The 19,763-nt window shown below is 46.0% G+C and overlaps 1 pseudogene across 1 annotated transcript in view; it reads left to right on the forward strand.

Moving 5' to 3' along the window:
• LOC147417128 (uncharacterized) overlaps positions 1–19,435 on the forward strand; it is a 33,457-nt pseudogene extending 14,022 nt beyond the window's left edge. The window contains exon 2 of the transcript XR_015187424.1: positions 19,025–19,435. The product of XR_015187424.1 is annotated as an uncharacterized LOC147417128 (transcript). The remainder of the gene's footprint in view (positions 1–19,024) is intronic.
• Positions 19,436–19,763: the final 328 nt, after the last annotated feature.

Below are 19,763 nucleotides of genomic sequence, written 5' to 3' on the forward strand. Positions count from 1 at the left end.
ATCTGCTTGAAGTAAATCCATGTGGACGGAGCTTGCCCTTGAAGCAATAAAGTTGTCCACCATTGTCCCGCATTCCCTGTCAAGAAAGTGGCTGCCTTGCGGACCTTTGAAGCCTCTGTAAAGTTTCCCCCTGCATAGGCCTTGTCAAACTGCTGGAGGAATGAAAGAGCCTTCTTCCTGTCATCAAACCCTGTAAAGGTCGTGAATGTCACACCTTTGCCACCTTCTTTGTACGGAGTTGGCCTCTCCAGCGGCGTTAAATTGTCATATGGAAGTGACTGAAACATGGGAACACTATTAGGGTTCATCTGTGTTCCTTGGCCGCTATTAACTTGACCTGGAAATGCCATATTTGGCTGCTGATTTGTAATTCCAGCCATACCAAAATTTGCTTGTGGCATCCCAAATTGGCCTTGAGTGCTCTCAAAACCCTGGTTGCATACCCATGACACTGTACATGGGGTTAGGCATCATCGTTTGAGCACCCCCAAACACTGTTCCTGGCGTGTAAAATTGATTTCCAGGTGCATGACCAGCCATGCTCTGGAATACCGATCCACCTCCAAAATAGCCAGGGTGTACTGAAGGTGGTGGGAAGACCTGTTGCATAGCCTGTAGGTTGCTTCCCTGCCCATTAGAACCAGCTATAGGCTGCTGAAAAGTGGCGGGCTGAACTGGTACAGCTTGAAAGACTGGCATCTCAGCCACCTGTTCTTGCACCTTAGGCATAGGTTGTGGAGACTGCATGTTCTCTGTCAAGTGTACAGGTGTTTCCATTGACTCTGCGGTATGAATCACCTGTGCTCGAGCCTTAACAGGCTTTTGAATATGATCCAGTGACCCAACTTGCTGAGACGGAACAGGAGGTTGTAGAAAGGCTAAAAACCTCGGATTCTGCATTACTTGTGTGAACATAGCCACAGCAGTAGCCAACTGGGTCCTGAATATATCGTCATCTGTCTGTGGTGGTCTTGAGGACTCACCCACTTCATGTGTCTGTTGACCCTGTGAAGAGGAAACCTCTTCACTCACATCATCTGGTCTGTCAGCCATAATTGCAATTCCCTGTGTCTGGTCTATGATCCCCTGTGTCTTGAGGCCCAAAACTGACCAAGGCTCACTTCTATGGGAAAAAGTGATTGCTTCACCTTTACATGCTCTTCAAAAGAAGGCAGTCACCTTTAGATGGACACAAAAAGAGATTTCAGCTTTTAATCTCTTAAAGGAAAAGATGCCTTCGGATCTAGTCATTGTGTTGCCAGATCTTAGGAAGTCATTTGTGGTCCAGTGTGATGCCTGCGGTAGTAGCATTGGTGCAGTGCTAATGCAAGATGGCAGGGTAGTAGCCTATGAGAGCAGAATTTTGCAAGGGCCAGAGATGACCATGCAGGTCTATGAGAAAGAGTTACTGGCTGTGATTCATGCGCTCTTAAGTTGGAAACACTACCTGCTAGGTGCAGATTTCGTTGTCCAAACGGATCATCAGACCTTGCGATACTTCTTGACACAGACAAAGTTATCTGAGAAGCATATGTGATGGGCAAATATTTTGTCCATGTTCCATTTTCAGATTGTGCATGTGGAAGGCAAGAAGAACGTTGTGGCTGATGCCTTGTCAAGGAAGCCACAAATTTCAGCTGTGTCGATTCCTTATCATCATGAACTTGATGATATGAGAGAACAGTATGCAAATGATGAAGATTTTGCAAGGGTCTTCGAGCAACTAATGGATGGACAACGTCATGAACACTATCTTCTCAAAGATGGGTCATGATGATGCATGGCAGATTGTGTGTCACAAAGCCATTGCGACGCAAAGTTATGGAAGAGAGTCATGTCCCACCGTATGCAGGGCATCGTGGTATTGATGCTACAGTTAAAGCGGTTGAGACATTCTTCTACTGGCCTACATTGAGAAGAGATGTGGATGCCTTTGTGCGAGAATGCCTAATATGCCAAAAGGTCAAGTTTGACAGGCAAAAGGCACCAGGGTTATTGCAACCACTACCTATTCCAGATAAACCATGGGAAAGTATTGCTATGGATTTTATCTTTGATCTTCCGAGAACGCAGACAGGAAACGATGGTATTTGGACCATTATTTGCAGATTCAGCAAACAGGCTCATTTTATTCCTGTCAGGAAGAAGATAAAGCCAGATCAGATGGCACGCTTGTTTATGAGCAATATTTTCAAGTATCATGGCATGCCACAGTCGATTGTTAGCGACCGTGATCCACGCATGACAAGTTTGTTCTGGAGAGGCTTGTTTGAGAATATGGGCACCACGCTCAAATTCTCTTCGTCATTTCATCCTCAAACAGATGGGCAGTCAAAAGAGGCAAATTCTACTGTCCTAGATCTGCTGAAGTGTTATGTGTCAGAGCATAAAGGAAAGTGGGAGCAGTATTTGCCATTGGTGGAGTATGCATACAATAATACAGTGCATTCATCAACTGGCAAGGCACCCTTTGAGATAGTTGAAGGTGGCAAGAAAGTTCCTCCCATACTGCATACAAAGGACAAGATATTTGAAGCAGATAAGTATGTTCAAGACATGGATGAAATGTACAAGAAGGTCAAAGTGGCCTTAGAAAGGACTCAGGCAAAGCAAAAGAAAGCAGCTGATCGTCACCGTCGTGAAGTGGTATATTCACTTGGTGATTGGGTGCTTTTACGCTTTGAAAAGGCAAGGTTAAAGAAGATGAAGGGCAAGGAAAGACTGTTTCCAAAGCTCAGCATGCGTTACTATGGGCCTTTTCAAGTGTGCGACATAATCAGTGATGTTGCATATAGGCTGAAATTGCTTGACAGTTGGAAGATTCACAATGCGTTTCATGTGAGTCTTCTCAGACCCTATGTGGGTGATGTGCCAGAAGATATACCAGCTGAAGATCAGCCGGAAGTCAAGGAACTTGACGAGATCTTGGTCCCTGAACAGATTTTGGCACACAAAGAAAGGAAAGTGAAAGGCAAGGTTGCTAGGCGTTACTTGGTAAAGTTCAGAAACTATCCACCAATGGATGCTAAGTGGATGGAAGAAGGTGAACTTGCAGAGTCACCAACTGTGTTATCACTTTACCTTGAAGCCTTCGATTTGCAACCTACCTTGATCCCATGAGTTTCAAGGCTAAATGGATTGTCAGTGTGACAATGGCTTCTGAAACAAATGATGTACATGGTATTTAAAGTGAGCTCAAATGAAATACCTGTTACATGAATGTTAGAGCTGTACAGATTGTCAGTTTGGCAATTGCTCTTATGGAATGTCCAAAAGTTTGGTTAGTGCTATAGAAGTGAGTATTTCTTGTCAGTTTGTCAAGGATACAGTGATTGCTTCTATTGAAGAGTACATGTGTAACTGCATTCTTAAACTGTCGGTTTGGGTATGCTCGAAAGTGTTACGGGATCCAACGGTGTACTATAAGACAGTGGCAAAATGTGCAGCTACCATTTTGTCATTGGAAAGTTAGTGACTCAAAGCAATGGCAGAGTGCGAAGCTACCACTATGTCATTGGGACAGGGTTCACACGCAGGCAATACATGAGTCGACGAGGTGTTGAATACACTAGGGTTGACAGTAAGCATGTATGTGTCGTATATGTGTCGATAGGTGTTGAATACATCAGTGTTGACAATAAGCATGTACGACATAGATGCAAACGAGGACGTTTGAGATTTCAAGAGGGGGTATGCCACCAGCGTGTGACTACTATCTATCCTTTTTGTTGATTTCTTTCTTATTATCTATTTACTTTCACTTTTTGGAAACACCCCTCGAGAAATCTAACTGCCCTGCATTGCATAGCTAGTGTGGAACTGTCCAGAGGGAGTCCAGGCCTAAGGGCAAGAGAGCACTAAGGTTGGACAAGGACTATGGTTAGCCAAAGTGGGGTCATTGACTAGCCAAAGTGGAATCCTTTGCTACAGAGGCTACATTTCAGTTCTGGATGTGGCCGCAGTGTACAAAGAGGGTCGGATGACCGAGAAAGATACAATGGAAGCATCTCCTAAAATTTAGGGAAAAAGCTATTTTGGGACATGAAAATGTGTTGACGTCATTACCTCCGGAATGACAAGGGGAACATTTTCTTACTCTGCCGTGAAGTCAACTGGGCAACCGGTTGGGATATTTTTAGACGGCAACCCCGAAACGGGAAAATGCTTATAAATGTGCCAAGTGGCACCTTCTGGTGCACTTTCCTCATGCAAGAGAAGGGGGCGCTGAATTTGAAGAGAAAAGAGCCTCATTTTCAGTTTTGTCACAGGTTAAGAGCTATGGAGTGCTTGCTTTCCCTCTTATGCACAGTGCGGTGCCAGGAGTGATGCCCTGCACGCCACGCACTGCCCTCTCTCTCCCCTTTGGCAGTATGTTATGCCCCTCTAGTGGGCTCTTCATTTGACCAATGTACAGTTGTGTGGGTTCATGCGCGATTGCCGAGGCAAGAGCCTCTTGCACAGGTACTGGATTAGCTAGCGGCTAATCCCCCCGCAGGTACAGGTGAATTCGGAGAGGTTTCATGCCAGAAATCTCGTCCGATTCAAAGGGCAAGTAGCCCTACAGGTGCGGGAGCTCGAGGACTTGCTATGGATGCGACCGGCACGCGAAACGGAGCCCAAAACAGTAAATTACAGCCTGCTGTGTATTTTTGCAGGTTTAGGGTTTTGGCCCTAAACGGACCCTAATACCCCCAGGAGGTTCGGGGATGCAAGGGGACCGTTGTACAGGTGATCTGGCGCATTTTCAGGGCTGAAAACAGAGAATTCAGCGTGCTGCAGATTCTCGCCAGGTTTTGCAAAGTGCCCGTATGCGTCGGGAAAGTCAGTCAATGCGTGGGAATACTGACTGACTGTGAAGGGTTTCTAGTACAGTTATGCTGCCGAAATCAGGCTGGAACAGTGGAAATTCAGCCGAGTTTGTGCGGGGCAGCTTGTAGGGAACCACAACGTTTATTCCCTCTTTTGAACAATAAAGAAATATCGAAAGGGGCACCTAAGTTAGGGGCCAATCTGGTGTCCGTCTACTCATACAGGTGCAATCTAGCAGCCTGTATCCTCTCCCCTTTGTTGTGTCTTGAAAAAGTACAGGTAAAATAGACGACTAATAATGGGTGAAAGCTAAATCAAGGTTTAAAGTAAAGTCTACCGCCCTTTTTGTCACCAGCGTGTGACTACTATCTATCTTTTTTGTTGATTTCTTTCTTATTATCTATTTACTTTCACTTTTTGGAAACACCCCTCGGGAAATCTAACTGCCCTGCATTGCATAGCTAGTGTGGAACTGTCCAGAGGGAGTCCAGGCCTAAGGGCAAGAGAGCACTAAGGTTGGACAAGGACTATGGTTAGCCAAAGTGGGGTCATTGACTAGCCAAAGTGGAATCCTTTGCTACAGAGGCTACATTTCAGTTCTGGATGTGGCCGCAGTGTACAAAGAGGGTCGGATGACCTAGAAATATACAATGGCAGCATCTCCTAAAATTTAGGGAACTGCTATTTGGGACCTGAAAATGTGTTGACGTCATTACCTCCGGAATGACAAGGGGAACATTTTCTTACTCTGCCGAGAAGTCAATTGGGCAACCGGTTGGGATATTTTTAGACGGCAACCCCGAAACGGGAAAATGCTTATAAATGTGCCAAGTGGCACCTTCTGGTGCACTTTCCTCATGCAAGAGAAGGGGGCGCTGAATTTGAAGAGAAAAGAGCCTCATTTTCAGTTTTGTCACAGGTTAAGAGCTATGGAGTGCTTGCTTTCCCTCTTATGCACAGTGCGGTGCTAGGAGTGATGCCCTGCACGCTACGCACTGCCCTCTCTCTCCCCTTTGGCAGTATGTTATGCCCCTCTAGTGGGCTCTTCATTTGACCAATGTACAGTTGTGTGGGTTCATGCGCGATTGCCGAGGCAAGAGCCTCTTGCACAGGTACTGTATTAGCTAGCGGCTAATCCCCCAGGAGGTTCGGGGATGCAAGGGGACAGCTGTACAGGTGATCTGGCGCATTTTCAGGGCTGAAACCAGAGAATTCAGCATGCTGCAGATTCTCGCCAGGTTTTGCAAAGTGTCCGTATGCGTCGGGAAAGTCAGTCAATGCGTGGGAATACTGACTGTGAAGGGTTCTAGTACAGTTATGCTGCCGAAATCAGGCTGGAACAGTGGAAATTCAGCCGAGTTTGTGCGGGGCAGCTTGTAGGGAACCACAACGTTTATTCCCTCTTTTGAACAATAAAGAAATACCGAAAGGGGCGCCTAAGTTAGGGGCCAATCTGGTGTCCGTCTACTCATACAGGTGCAATCTAGCAGCCTGTATCCCTCTCCCCTTTGTTTTGTCTTGAAAAAGTACAGGTAAAATAGACGACTAATAATGGGTGAAAGCTAAATCAAGGTTTAGAGTAAAGTCTACCGCCCTTTTTGGATTGAATAGGCCGGTTTCATGGTTCCATCGACGGGATAAAATCATTTTTTCCCATAGAAGTGAGCCTTGGTCAGTTTTGGGCTTCAGGACACAGGGGATCATAGACCAGACACAGGGAATTGCAATTATGGCTGACAGACCAGATGATGTGAGTGAAGAGGTTTCCTCTTCACATGGTCAACAGACACATGAAGTGGGTGAGTCCTCAAGACCACCACAGACAGATGACGATATATTCAGGACCCAGTTGGCTACTGCTGTGGCTATGTTCACACAAGTAATGCAGAATCCGAGGTTTTTAGCCTTTCTGCAACCTCCTGTTCCGTCTCAGCAAGTTGGGTCACTGGATCATATTCAAAAGCCTGTTAAGGCTCGAGCACAGGTGATTCATACCGCAGAGTCAATGGAAACACCTGTACACTTGACGGAGAACATGCAGTCTCCACAACCTATGCCTAAGGTGCAAGAATAGGTGGCTGAGATGCCAATCTTTCAAGCTGTACCAATTCAGCCCGCCACTTTTCAGCAGCCTATAGCTGGTTCTAATGGGCAGGGAAGCAACCTACAGGCTATGCAACAGGTCTTCCCACCACCTTCAGTACACCCTGGCTATTTTGGAGGTGGATCGGTATTCCAGAGCATGGCTGGTCATGCACCTGGAAATCAATTTTACACGCCAGGAACAGTGTTTGGGGGTGCTCAAACGATGATGCCTAACCCCATGTACAGTGTCATGGGTATGCAACCAGGGTTTTGAGAGCACTCAAGGCCAATTTGGGATGCCACAAGCAAATTTTGGTATGGCTGAAATTACAAATCAGCAGCCAAATATGGCATTTCCAGGTCAAGTTAATAGCGGCCAAGGAACACAGATGAACCCTAATAGTGTTCCCATGTTTCAGTCACTTCCATATAACAATTTAACGCCGCTGGAGAGGCCAACTCCGTACAAAGAAGGTGGCAAAGGTGTGACATTCACGACCTTTACAGGGTTTGATGACAGGAAGAAGGCTCTTTCATTCCTCCAGCAGTTTGACAAGGCCTATGCAGGGGGAAACTTTACAGAGGCTTCAAAGGTCCGCAAGGCAGCCACTTTCTTGACAGGGAATGCGGGACAATGGTGGACAACTTTATTGCTTCAAGGGCAAGCTCCGTCCACATGGATTTACTTCAAGCAGATTTTTGCAGCAGCATGGTTATCTGATGATTTCGAAGCAGATGTCATGACAGAATGGCACCAGCTAAATGCTGCCACTTGCAGAAATCTGGATGATTACAATCGGAAGTTTTGGAAAGCTCTACTTCCAGTAACTTCCTATAGGTTTGTGCCATTGACAGAACAGATTGAAAAATACTGTTGTGGCCTACCCAAAGGATGAGAAAATACTGCACGAAGACAAAAGTCACTACTTTGACGCAGCTCATCGAGGTAGCAAACACTGGCAATGGTTTGCTCAAGGGAGAAGATTGTGAATTTAACACTGGCGTCAAGGCAGGATCAGGCAAGAAAAATTCAGCCAAGAAGCACGTTCCCAATGAGGCTCCTAAAGGGACTCAGGAGTCAGCCAACGCAGGGAAAGATAAAGCTTCGGCTGAATCAGAAAAGGGACCATCGAAGAAATGGAAAAGACGTTTTCCTCGCAAGTCTGAAGAGCAAAAGAAGGTCCTGAGGACAGAGAACAAATGCTTTATATGTGAGCAGCCTGGCCACATTGCTTACTATTGTCCTACAAAGAAAAGGCCAGCTGATTCTGATGACAAGGAAGACAGGAAAGGAAAGAAGCCCATGGCCGGTCTAGTGCCAGATATGGTGGGCGACAAGCCAAATTCAGATGCAAGTGAGCTTTGCAGAGCATGGGGAAAGGTCAGGGATCAAACAGTGCTTATCTTCTTTGATCCAGGTGCCAAAGCCAACTTTATTTCCCCAGAATTGGCTTCAAAGTTGGGAATCAGACCTGAAGAGATGGGGTATACAGCAGAGGCAGGTTTGGCATGTCCTGGCCATACAGAGGCTGTGACACCCATCATTGGAAAGTTGCGTCTACATATGTAAAATTCTTCAGCATCTACATAGGACTGGATATGTAGACGCAACTTTCCAATGATGGGTGTCACAGCCTCTGTATGGCCAAGACATGCCAAACCTGCCTCTGCTGTATACCCCATCTCTTCAGGTCTGATTCCCAACTTTGAAGCCAATTCTGGGGAAATAAAGTTGGCTTTGGCACCTGGATCAAAGAAGATAAGCACTGTTTGATCCCTGACCTTTCCCCATGCTCTGCAAAGCTCACTTGCATCTGAATTTGGCTTGTCGCCCACCATATCTGGCACTAGACCGGCCATGGGCTTCTTTCCTTTCCTGTCTTCCTTGTCATCAGAATCAGCTGGCCTTTTCTTTGTAGGACAATTGTAAGCAATGTGGCCAGGCTGCTCACATATAAAGCATCTGTTCTTTGTTCTTAGGACCTTCTTTTGCTCTTCAGACTTGCGAGGAAAACGTCTTTTCCATTTCTTTGCTGGTCCCTTTTCTGATTCAGCCGAAGCTTTATCTTTCCCTGCGTTGGCTGACTCCTGAGTCCCTTTAGGAGCCTCATTGGGAACGTGCTTCTTGGCTGAATTTTTCTTGTCTGATCCTGCCTTGACGCCAGTGTTAAATTCACAATCTTCTCCCTTGAGCAAACCATTGCCAGTGTTTGCTACCTCGATGAGCTGCGTCAAAGTAGTGACTTTTGTCTGCGTGCAGTATTTTCTAAATCCTTTGGGTAGGCCACAACAATATTTTTCAATCTGTTCTGTCAATGGCACAAACCTATAGGAAGTTACTGGAAGTAGAGCTTTCCAAAACTTCCGATTGTAATCATCCAGATTTCTGCAAGTGGCAGCATTTAGCTGGTGCCATTCTGTCATGACATCTGCTTCGAAATCATCAGATAACCATGCTGCTGCAAAAATCTGCTTGAAGTAAATCCATGTGGACGGAGCTTGCCCTTGAAGCAATAAAGTTGTCCACCATTGTCCCGCATTCCCTGTCAAGAAAGTGGCTGCCTTGCGGACCTTTGAAGCCTCTGTAAAGTTTCCCCCTGCATAGGCCTTGTCAAATTGCTGGAGGAATGAAAGAGCCTTCTTCCTGTCATCAAACCCTGTAAAGGTCGTGAATGTCACACCTTTGCCACCTTCTTTGTACGGAGTTGGCCTCTCCAGCGGGGTTAAATTGTCATATGGAAGTGACTGAAACATGGGAACACTATTAGGGTTCATCTGTGTTCCTTGGCCGCTATTAACTTGACCTGGAAATGCCATATTTGGCTGCTGATTTGTAATTCCAGCCATACCAAAATTTGCTTGTGGCATCCCAAATTGGCCTTGAGTGCTCTCAAAACCCTGGTTGCATACCCATGACACTGTACATGGGGTTAGGCATCATCGTTTGAGCACCCCCAAACACTGTTCCTGGCGTGTAAAATTGATTTCAAGGTGCATGACCAGCCATGCTCTGGAATACCGATCCACCTCCAAAATAGCCAGGGTGTACTGAAGGTGGTGGGAAGACCTGTTGCATAGCCTGTAGGTTGCTTCCCTGCCCATTAGAACCAGCTATAGGCTGCTGAAAAGTGGCGGGCTGAACTGGTACAGCTTGAAAGATTGGCATCTCAGCCACCTATTCTTGCACCTTAGGCATAGGTTGTGGAGACTGCATGTTCTCCGTCAAGTGTACAGGTGTTTCCATTGACTCTGCGGTATGAATCACCTGTGCTCGAGCCTTAACAGGCTTTTGAATATGATCCAGTGACCCAACTTGCTGAGACGGAACAGGAGGTTGCAGAAAGGCTAAAAACCTCGGATTCTGCATTACTTGTGTGAACATAGCCACAGCAGTAGCCAACTGGGTCCTGAATATATCGTCATCTGTCTGTGGTGGTCTTGAGGACTCACCCACTTCATGTGTCTGTTGACCCTGTGAAGAGGAAACCTCTTCACTCACATCATCTGGTCTGTCAGCCATAATTGCAATTCCCTGTGTCTGGTCTATGATCCCCTGTGTCTTGAAGCCCAAAACTGACCAAGGCTCACTTCTATGGGAAAAAGTGATTTAATCCCGTCGATGGAACCATGAAACTGGCCTATTCAATCCAAAAAGGGCGGTAGACTTTACTCTAAACCTTGATTTAGCTTTCACCCATTATTAGTCGTCTATTTTACCTGTATTTTTTCAAGACACAACAAAGGGGAGAGGGATACAGGCTGCTAGATTGCACCTGTATGAGTAGACGGACACCAGATTGGCCCCTAACTTAGGCGCCCCTTTCGGTATTTCTTTATTGTTCAAAAGAGGGAATAAACGTTGTGGTTCCCTACAAGCTGCCCCGCACAAACTCGGCTGAATTTCCACTGTTCCAGCCTGATTTCGGCAGCATAACTGTACTAGAACCCTTCACAGTCAGTATTCCCACGCATTGACTGACTTTCCCGAAGCATACGGGCACTTTACGGGCACTTTGCAAAACCTGGCGAGAATCTGCAGCCGCTGAATTCTCTGGTTTCAGCCCTGAAAATGCGCCAGATCACCTGTACAGCGGTCCCCTTGCATCCCCGAACCTCCTGGGGGTATTAGGGTCAGTTTAGGGCCAAAACCCTAAACCTGCAAAAATACACAGCAGGCTGTAATTTACTGTTTCGGGCTCCGTTTCGCGTGCCGGTCGCATCCGTAGCAAGTCCTCGAGCTCCCGCACCTGTAGGGCTACTTGCCCTTTGAATCGGACGAGATTTCTGGCGTGAAACCTCTCCGAATTCACCTGTACTTGCGGGGGGATTAGCCGCTAGCTAATCTAGTACCTGTGCAAGAGGCTCTTGCCTCGGCAATCGCGCATGAACCCACACAACTGTACATTGATCAAATGAAGAGCCCACTAGAGGGGCATAACATACTGCCAAAGGGGAGAGAGAGGGCAGTGCGTAGCGTGCAGGGCATCACTCCTGGCACCACACTGTGCATAATAGGGAAAGCAAGCACTCCATAGCTCTTAACCTGTGACAAAACTGAAAATGAGGCTCTTTTCTCTTCAAATTCAGCGCCCCCTTCTCTTGCATGAGGAAAGTGCACCAGAAGGTGCCACTTGGCACATTTATAAGCATTTTCCCGTTTCGGGGTTGCCGTCTAAAAATATCCCAACCGGTTGCCCAGTTGACTTCACGGCAGAGTAAGAAAATGTTCCCTTGTCATTCCGGAGGTAATGACGTCAACACATTTTCAGGTCCAAAATAGCAGTTCCCTAAATTTTAGGAGATGCTTCCATTGTATCTTTCTCGGTCATCCGACCCTCTTTGTACACTGCGGCCACATCCAGAACTGAAATGTAGCCTCTGTAGCAAAGGATTCCACTTTGGCTAGTCAATGACCCCACTTTGGCTAACCATAGTCCTTGTCCAACCTTAGTGCTCTCTTGCCCTTAGGCCTGGACTCCCTCTGGACAGTTCCACACTAGCTATGCAATGCAGGGCAGTTAGATTTCCCGAGGGGTGTTTCCAAAAAGTGAAAGTAAATAGATAATAAGAAAGAAATCAACAAAAAGGATAGATAGTAGTCACACGCTGGTGACATATGCCTTGTATCCCTCCTCTCTAGCTGCTCTGATCTTTGCTCATTCTCTGGGTGAAAGAAGATTGAGATCTGTCTGTGGATGTGTCTCCTGGTGTGTAGGCCTCTCTCTCTCTCTAGTAACCGTGCTCGATGCCACTAAATCTCTAGTACATAGAGTCATATACATCTCTGATCAGCTACTTTTTCGTGTTGCACGAGAGAGAGAGAGAGAGAGAGAGAGAGAGAGAGAGAGAGAGAGAGAGAGAGAGAGAGAGAGAGAGAGAGGTGTGAAGTCGGCAACTCGATAACTCAAGAGACAGATTGATACAATATGTCCAAATAGTGGAACCTCTTTAGATTACCTAACAGAGAAAATCCACAAAACAGTGAAAAAGGTATTAAATGGGCAAAATGCTTGATGCAGACCCTAAATGTGCATAGAATCCCTACCAAGAGAGTGAAAGGGTGGCCAAGCCACAACCTAGCGATCATTGCATGACTCGAGGTAAAGACCCATGAACCAACTATAGTTGAGCTTCAGTGCCGTATCCCCTTGAGGAGCTTTGCCTAGTAGAAAAACTTTGTAATGTGCCGCTACATGGAACAAGAACGTAAATGAACCAAGGGATTGAGGGCACATAAGAAAAGCCCCAAGCAAGAGTGAGAGCATCTGGAAGGTGAACATAAAATTCTAACACCCCTCTTCAACAACATGCTGAGAGAAGTTACTGAAAAAGGTATTAGAGTCCTAACAAAAAAAATACCCCGGTATTTGGGTGCTCTGCATAGGTGGATGGGGAGATAATGCTCCCCTTTCTATGCTGTTATTTTGAATCCGATCCCTTTCGGGGGAAATGACGTAATTCTCCCCAAGCGAAGCCAAATGAGTTACAAGAGCGCCGAAGTGCCATTCCCCCCCGGGGGGGTCAACTTCACCTAAAAAGGGTTGGGAGGTGCAAAAGAAAGACACCACCAACCTCAGCGGACGCCACCTGTGAGCCGACGCCCTTCCAAGCGGGTGTCACGTGACACATCCAACCCTATGTGTCCGTGGACAAGCTATAGCATGATCAGGGTTCAGTCAGTCCAGTCAGTCTAGATTAGAAGTGATCTGGTATTTTTGTGAGTCTATTCGTAGACCGTGCATGCCCAGTCACTTAGTATAGATGTATATCCTCTGGTTGCACACAGCATGATCATCATTATTCCCTTCAGAATCCATCAGATTCAATCAGGGGAATTTTCCAGTGCATTTAGCCTATTTTCCCTATTTTTGGTATTTTTCACTTTTTATTTTTAAGTGACTTTCCAACAAAAGTAGGTAGGGCAATTTTGCTAAGTTAATATATAAGCAAACCCAAGTTAGCACTAAATGGCAGAAGAGGCAGCAGGAGCACCGCTCAACAGGCACGTTCTCAGCAGGACCCCAAAGGCTTCTAGCATTTTTGCTCCACAGCATCTTGGCTAGCGTTTTTGGACAAGACACCGCAGATCAGCCAGCGTTTTGCATTTGCAGAGCCACGGCGACAAGACCACAGCAGATCATCCTAGCGTTTTTGCATCTGCAGAATCCCTGCGACAGAAACTCCATTTTCAGCCCTAGCGTTTTTGCATCTACCAGCAACCTTAGCGTTTTGCAGATCTATCGCGACATAGAGTCAGAATTCAGCAGATAGAAGATTTGCAGATTTCAGCCCATAGCGTTTTTGGACAGCAGTAGAAAGATTGCAGATTTCAGCCCTTAGGTCGACTTTGTCATCACCGTCGTCATCGTCGACATAGCCTAGACTTGCATCAGTCACATGCATACCATTTGTACCAGATTGTGCAATCAATAAGTAGACCAGACCACTCTCGCCGATGAGAGTGGGGCCTTCGGAGGAGGGTTTTACAACGTCTCTTGTGTCGTATCTCTTTTCTCTCTCTATCTCTCAGTCTCATACACTTGCACGCACAGTGTCCATTCACTTTGTTGTGATCATAGCATTCTCTCACTAAGAACGGAAAGCTCTACCTTCCATAAGAACAAAAGGAATCTTGAGCACAGTTCGGAGCACTCATCTTGAGCAAAGCGCAAACAATCATTCCGCTGCACCTAACATTGGTATCAGAGCTTTGGCAGTGTTCTGTATCACTCAAGGAAAGAACCACAAGAACCACATAATTTATTTTTTTTTTTTTTGCTTGTTGAGGTCGCACGAACCCAGGTTCGCTTGGGCGTGTCGATTCCTAATCGTGTTTTGTTGAAGAGTGACAGGAATCCCAAGAAAGAAGGGCTTGTCCAGCCTCCCCTTGTGTTTCTTTTCACTCATTGAGAGCGGACCGTGCACTTAGCGGCCGGCCAATCGACGTGAGGTGGGAAAAAGAAACCTTGGTGTGAGCGCAAGGCCGCCAAGGGGTGCGCCCGCAGAAAGGAGTAGAACTCGGGTGAAGAGAAGATCCTTCTCAAACGTGATTTTCAAGCGAAAGAAAACCTCAAGAATCCCAAGAACCCAAGTTCCTCGTGAACTTAAGAACCTCAAGACCCCAAGAACCCACGACTTCAGAATGATTGTCACTCGAAGCGGAATGGATACTTCGCTTGGAGGTGATGAGCATGAGAGAGGCGAAGAAGAATTTTCCCCACCAAGAGGTTTTTTTGACCCTTCCCCATCTACGACACCGATTGCACTAACTCCAATGGAGGAGTTGGAGCTGTTGTTTATGGAACGGAATTTACAATGCAAAGCAAGAAATGCCGCAAGAAATGCCGCAAGAATGGCAGCCATAGAGCGTGAGCGCGAGCAAGCACGCTTGGAAGCCAAAGAACGACAAGCCAAATTTGATCATGAAGGCAAAGAAAGAAAAGCAGAAATGGAACGCAGACACGCAGAAAGAAAAGCAGAAATGGAACGTAGACACGCAGAAGACGAAGCAGAAAGACAAGCAGCGAACAAAGCAAAACAAGCAGAATTTGATCGCGTGATCAAAGCAAGGAGGGAAGAGTTCTTGCGACTCTTTTCTCAAGTTTAGGCACAGATGCAAGAGAATCAGGAAAAGGAGACTCTCTCAGTCTCTTCTTCTCCAAAGCATGATAGACATGATTTGCATGATGATTTGAATGCCCATGATTTGCATGATGATTTGAATGATAAAGATGTGATTTCTCACAAGCATGATGTTGTTGCATGAAGATGATGTGATTGTTCACAAGGATGATGTGTTTGTGGATGCTTTTTCTAGCGAAGCTAACCTCGTTGTAGATTTGATCAATCACGAAGAACCGATCTTGGCTTTCGAGTCGAGGTGCAAAGAACCCCCACAGGAGGATTCGATCATTCAGGAAGAACTGATCTTGGCTCCCGAGCCTAGGTCCAAAGAACCATCATAGGAAGTATTTTGTGTTCGCATGATTGATACGCACGCATTGTTCGAATGTTTCATTCATGATCGTTTCCTGTATTTTAGTCAACGTCCTTATGTGATCCCTTTTCCTAGGCATGACATATTGTATGTTGAGCACGTTTCGCTCATGAATGAGCACGAATGTATGCGGATTTTTCATGAAAAGCTGACTTCATTTTAAGCCCTAGCGTTTTTGCATCTGCCAGCAACCTCAGCGTTTTGCAGATCTATCGCGACAGAATCAGCCCTAGGATCAGCGTTTTCATTTTTCAGCGCGTCGTCGTCGCATCGTCGCCATCAACATTGTCACCGACATAGAGTCAGAATTCAGCAAATAGAAGATTTGCAGATTTCAGCCCATAGCGTTTTTGGACAGTAGTAGAAAGATTGCAGATTTCAGCCCTTAGGTCGATTTTGTCATCACCGTCGTCATCGTCGACATAGCCTAGACTTGCATCAGTCACATGCATACCATTTGTACCAGATTGTGCAATCAATAAGTAGACCACTCTCGCCGACGAGAGTGGGGCCTTGGAGGAGGGTTTTACGTCTTTGGTGTCATATCTCTCTTCTCTCTCTATCTCTCAGTCTCATACATTTGTATGCACAGTGTCCATTCACTTTGTTGTGATCATAGCATTCTCTCACTAAGAACGGAAGGCTCTACCTTCCATAAGAACAAAAGGAACCTTGAGCACAATTCGGAGCACTCATCTTGAGCAAAGCGCAAACAATCATTCCGCTGCACCTAACAACGGGTATGGCATTTCCTAGGGGAAAACCGTCGGGTTTCAAAAGCAGTTTAGTGAGGTGAGCGATAAGTTACCTGGAGGAGGCAACTCCAAAGGGAAGACCAAAGCAAGTCTCGCAGTACCTGGGCCTCTGAACAGAGGTACTTGGTTGTTGTCACGCCCAAATCAAGTTGGCGAAATGGGTCTCTCAAGGGATTAGTCATGGCCCTAAGAGTGTAGATAATTCTGGCCTCTCGTAGTCCAGAGGAAACTAGTGACAAAAGTGTCTACCTTTGGTTTCCGGGTGCATAGTCCTGGTCGTTCTTCTTCTATATTTTTTTGGTGTATGAGGGGAGCGGTCGGGCATGCCCTACCCGACTCCGAAAACAAAACAAAAAAGTCCTAACAAATCTAGAGAACCAAAATGAGCGCCAAGCTAGAAAGGACCCGGTGCTCAAAAACGACCGACCGTCCAACACCAAGTGAAGATGACCGTAGTGGAGGTTGAAGCTGAAAATAACGGCCAAATAGCAAAATAAATTGCGGAAGTAGATAATGGAAGTGCAAAAGATGAGCGTATCATACCCATTGGCTACTTATGAAGCCGGCGGAGAGAGGTGGAGAAGAGCTACCACCCTTTGAAGCATAACACTCCAACCAAATGAGAAAGGTTGCCTAGGTTGAGAAGAAACCGGCAACACTCCAAGTCAAAAGGAACTGACATAGGAGGTGCTAAAGGGGCAAATGAAGAGGCTAAAGGGCAGTGCTAGCGCTAAGATCTCGGCCTAGGCATTGGGAGCGGCAAGGTTAGAAGTTATCCTAGTTCGAGGTGAGCCATCACAATCTGCTTCTTTTGACGACCATGCCATCTCCAATAACATCTACCACTTTATGTCCATGTCTTCTACAATAGCTAATGTACCATTAGGTCGATTTTCATGGGTAGTAGTTTGGGGTGTCGTTTTTATTGGCAATGGAGAGGATTCGTAAACCCCAAGTCATAGACCAAGATGAAGGTAAAAGCATCCAAGTATTCCAGCAATAAGAAGGGATCCAACTCAATTGTTAGTTAGAGGAAGATACATGAGGAGATTCAGCAACAAATGCAACAGCAGATGATGCATATGTGCACATGCAAACATGCAGGCTTTGTGGACAGGAATACAACGTTTTTTGATATGGCGATCAAGAGTTACCTTGCGACATCTCCCTGTGCTTCTGGGCCTTACGGTGCAGGTAGAGGTGCATATGGACCATATGACACTGGTGTTGGTGCTCTTTGGACCATATGGCATGGGTAGAGTGGTTCTGGGCCTTACAACACAGGGATGTTTGGTGCCGATGGAGCAGGGATGCCAAGACCCATGGGAGGGATGTATGGAGGTATGTCAAGATGCATGGATACCCTTATGGATATCCCACATGAGGGATTAGGGAGTACTAGGATGCATAAGGAGTTATGTCTCCAACCTTTGGGGCTACTTTTGCCACTGAACCTTGAAGTCGACCTTCTTTTGAGACCGAACATGTACAATTAGTTGACGGTTTGGGGGACAGAAAGATTTCAAGGAAGGAGGCCAGAACGTAAAGTTGGATACTTTTTTAGGACTTTTGAGATGAAACGAAAGCTTTGGCACAGCTTTCTCAGGAGGCAACTTCAGGGAAGCTTCCAAAATCAGAAACGCTACCTCTTTCCGAAGGGGAATGGGCGGCAGTGGTGGCTGACTTTATTGCTTCATGGACATGCACCAGGTACTTGGGTGGGATTCAAACAGTTGTTTGCGTCAGCCTGCCCTATGGTTGGCACCTGCTTATGAGGCACATACTCTCACAGTTTGGAAGCGCCCAGGGATGAGAAGACCGACGCTCTTTTATTGTACAACCAGAGGTTTTGGAGTTCTTTTCTTCCCCTCGCTTCATTTTAGATGGTCTCTCTCGAGATGGAGCTATACTGTTGCGGTCTGCTTCTGGAGTCGGAAAGGTATTGCTTGAAGTAGAAGGTCGCGAGCATACAAGGGATGATGGCCCATGCACAGGACGGCTATGCTTTGCTCATGGGATCATTGGCTTTTGTAGATGAGGAGTAAGGAGAAGCCGTTGGATAGAGTTGAGGAAGTGTAGGAAGAAGGTGAAGAAGTTCCTTGTTTGACATCAGAAGAGAAGGCAGAGTGGGATCAGTAAGTGGTGAAAGTGCTACACTTGTAGAGAGACCAATCATATTGCAGCGAAGTGCTTGATAAAGGAAGAAAGTCCAGTGGACAAGGTGGAGACAGAAGCGAAGGCAGATAGAGGAGTAGACAAGATGAAGAGAAGGGTTAGACTAAAGGAGGATTGATCTCAGATTTTAAGGGGATACCACAGGATAAAGAGGACGAGAGTACTGAGCTCTTCCAAGCGTAGGGCAAAGTACGAGATCAAGAGGCTCTGATTTTCTTTGACAACAGGGCCAAGGCTTCATCAGAAACGGGACAGAGGCTAACTTCATTTCATCAGTGATAATAATGTATGTGTTTGTGGGCGTTTGCATGCTCCTTTATATAATATATACATCTGAGGCTTACATGGCAGAAACCTTAGTAAAAGTCTGTGTCATGATGATGGCATATAAAAACCCCTTTTATGCTGTGGTTCTAAAGTTGTGTCTAGCTGATAAGGAAAGAGACAACAGCTTGCAATGCAAAGCAAGGCAATCATTGGTTGCTGCAGCTTGTGAAGGGGTAGCAAAAATTTTCTCTCTTAACAAAAGCCTCAGGCAGGCCAGCAAGTAGTGTCTCTGGAGAATTGAAAGATATCAATATGGAGAGCTGTCTCTGAGCTGCTTTGCTTTAAGGTTTCTTTCCTTTGTTTGGTTCTGCGTTTCTAAAGAAATGCCTGTTATGAATGAATAAGGCCCATGTCCCAGCTGTTTACAATTTTGCAGGGTTTGCGAAGGTCCTTACTCTTTGAAAATCGTGGGTTTGAGAACCTGGTGGTGTCCAGTCCAGTCACGGATGGAGACAAGCCCTTCATATCAGTCGCTTACAGCACAGTTCTTTCTCCAATAACATTTGATATAGTTTCTAACATTGTCATGTTGATGCAGGTTTCTTCACATGTATAGTGTCGTATCGATCCAGATTTAAGGCTGTGATACCATGACGACGCCCCATTATCATGCACCTGCCGCATTTTCATAAAAAAAGCAGCCCTTTCTCTCAGCAGTCCTATGAGCACTTAATATCAGTCTACTCTTGTAAGTAATCAAAGTGAGAGTATGCGGGAAAAGAGCTGATTGTAGAGAAACCGATGAGAATTTCTCTTATCTCAACAATGCACCTTGTTGTTTGTGCAATCAATCAATCTCTCTCTCTCTCTCTCTCTCTCCCCCCCCATCGCCTACAGTACTTGTGCAAGCCCTGCATCTTATTGTTTACAATAGATGGCTTCTAAGTTTCATATCTGCTACATTGAAGGACAAAATACGTTAATGTCTTCCAAAGTTCTCGGCCTAATAGCGCTACTGGCACATGCCAATAAACCATTCAGCTCAGCTATGGAAAATGTAGCTTGCAGTGCCAATTCGTTTCAAAGAATTACAGCTTTGTGTCACAACTATGCTTACTTTTGTGAGAGCAATCAGCTAAGGGAGCGTGCTTGCTTCGAGTGGTGAATGCAAGGCT

Source organism: Adiantum capillus-veneris, unplaced genomic scaffold (assembly GCF_014529385.1).
Source record: "Adiantum capillus-veneris isolate H3 unplaced genomic scaffold, ASM1452938v2 Hic_scaffold_325, whole genome shotgun sequence".
Classification (NCBI taxonomy): Eukaryota; Viridiplantae; Streptophyta; class Polypodiopsida; order Polypodiales; family Pteridaceae; genus Adiantum; species Adiantum capillus-veneris.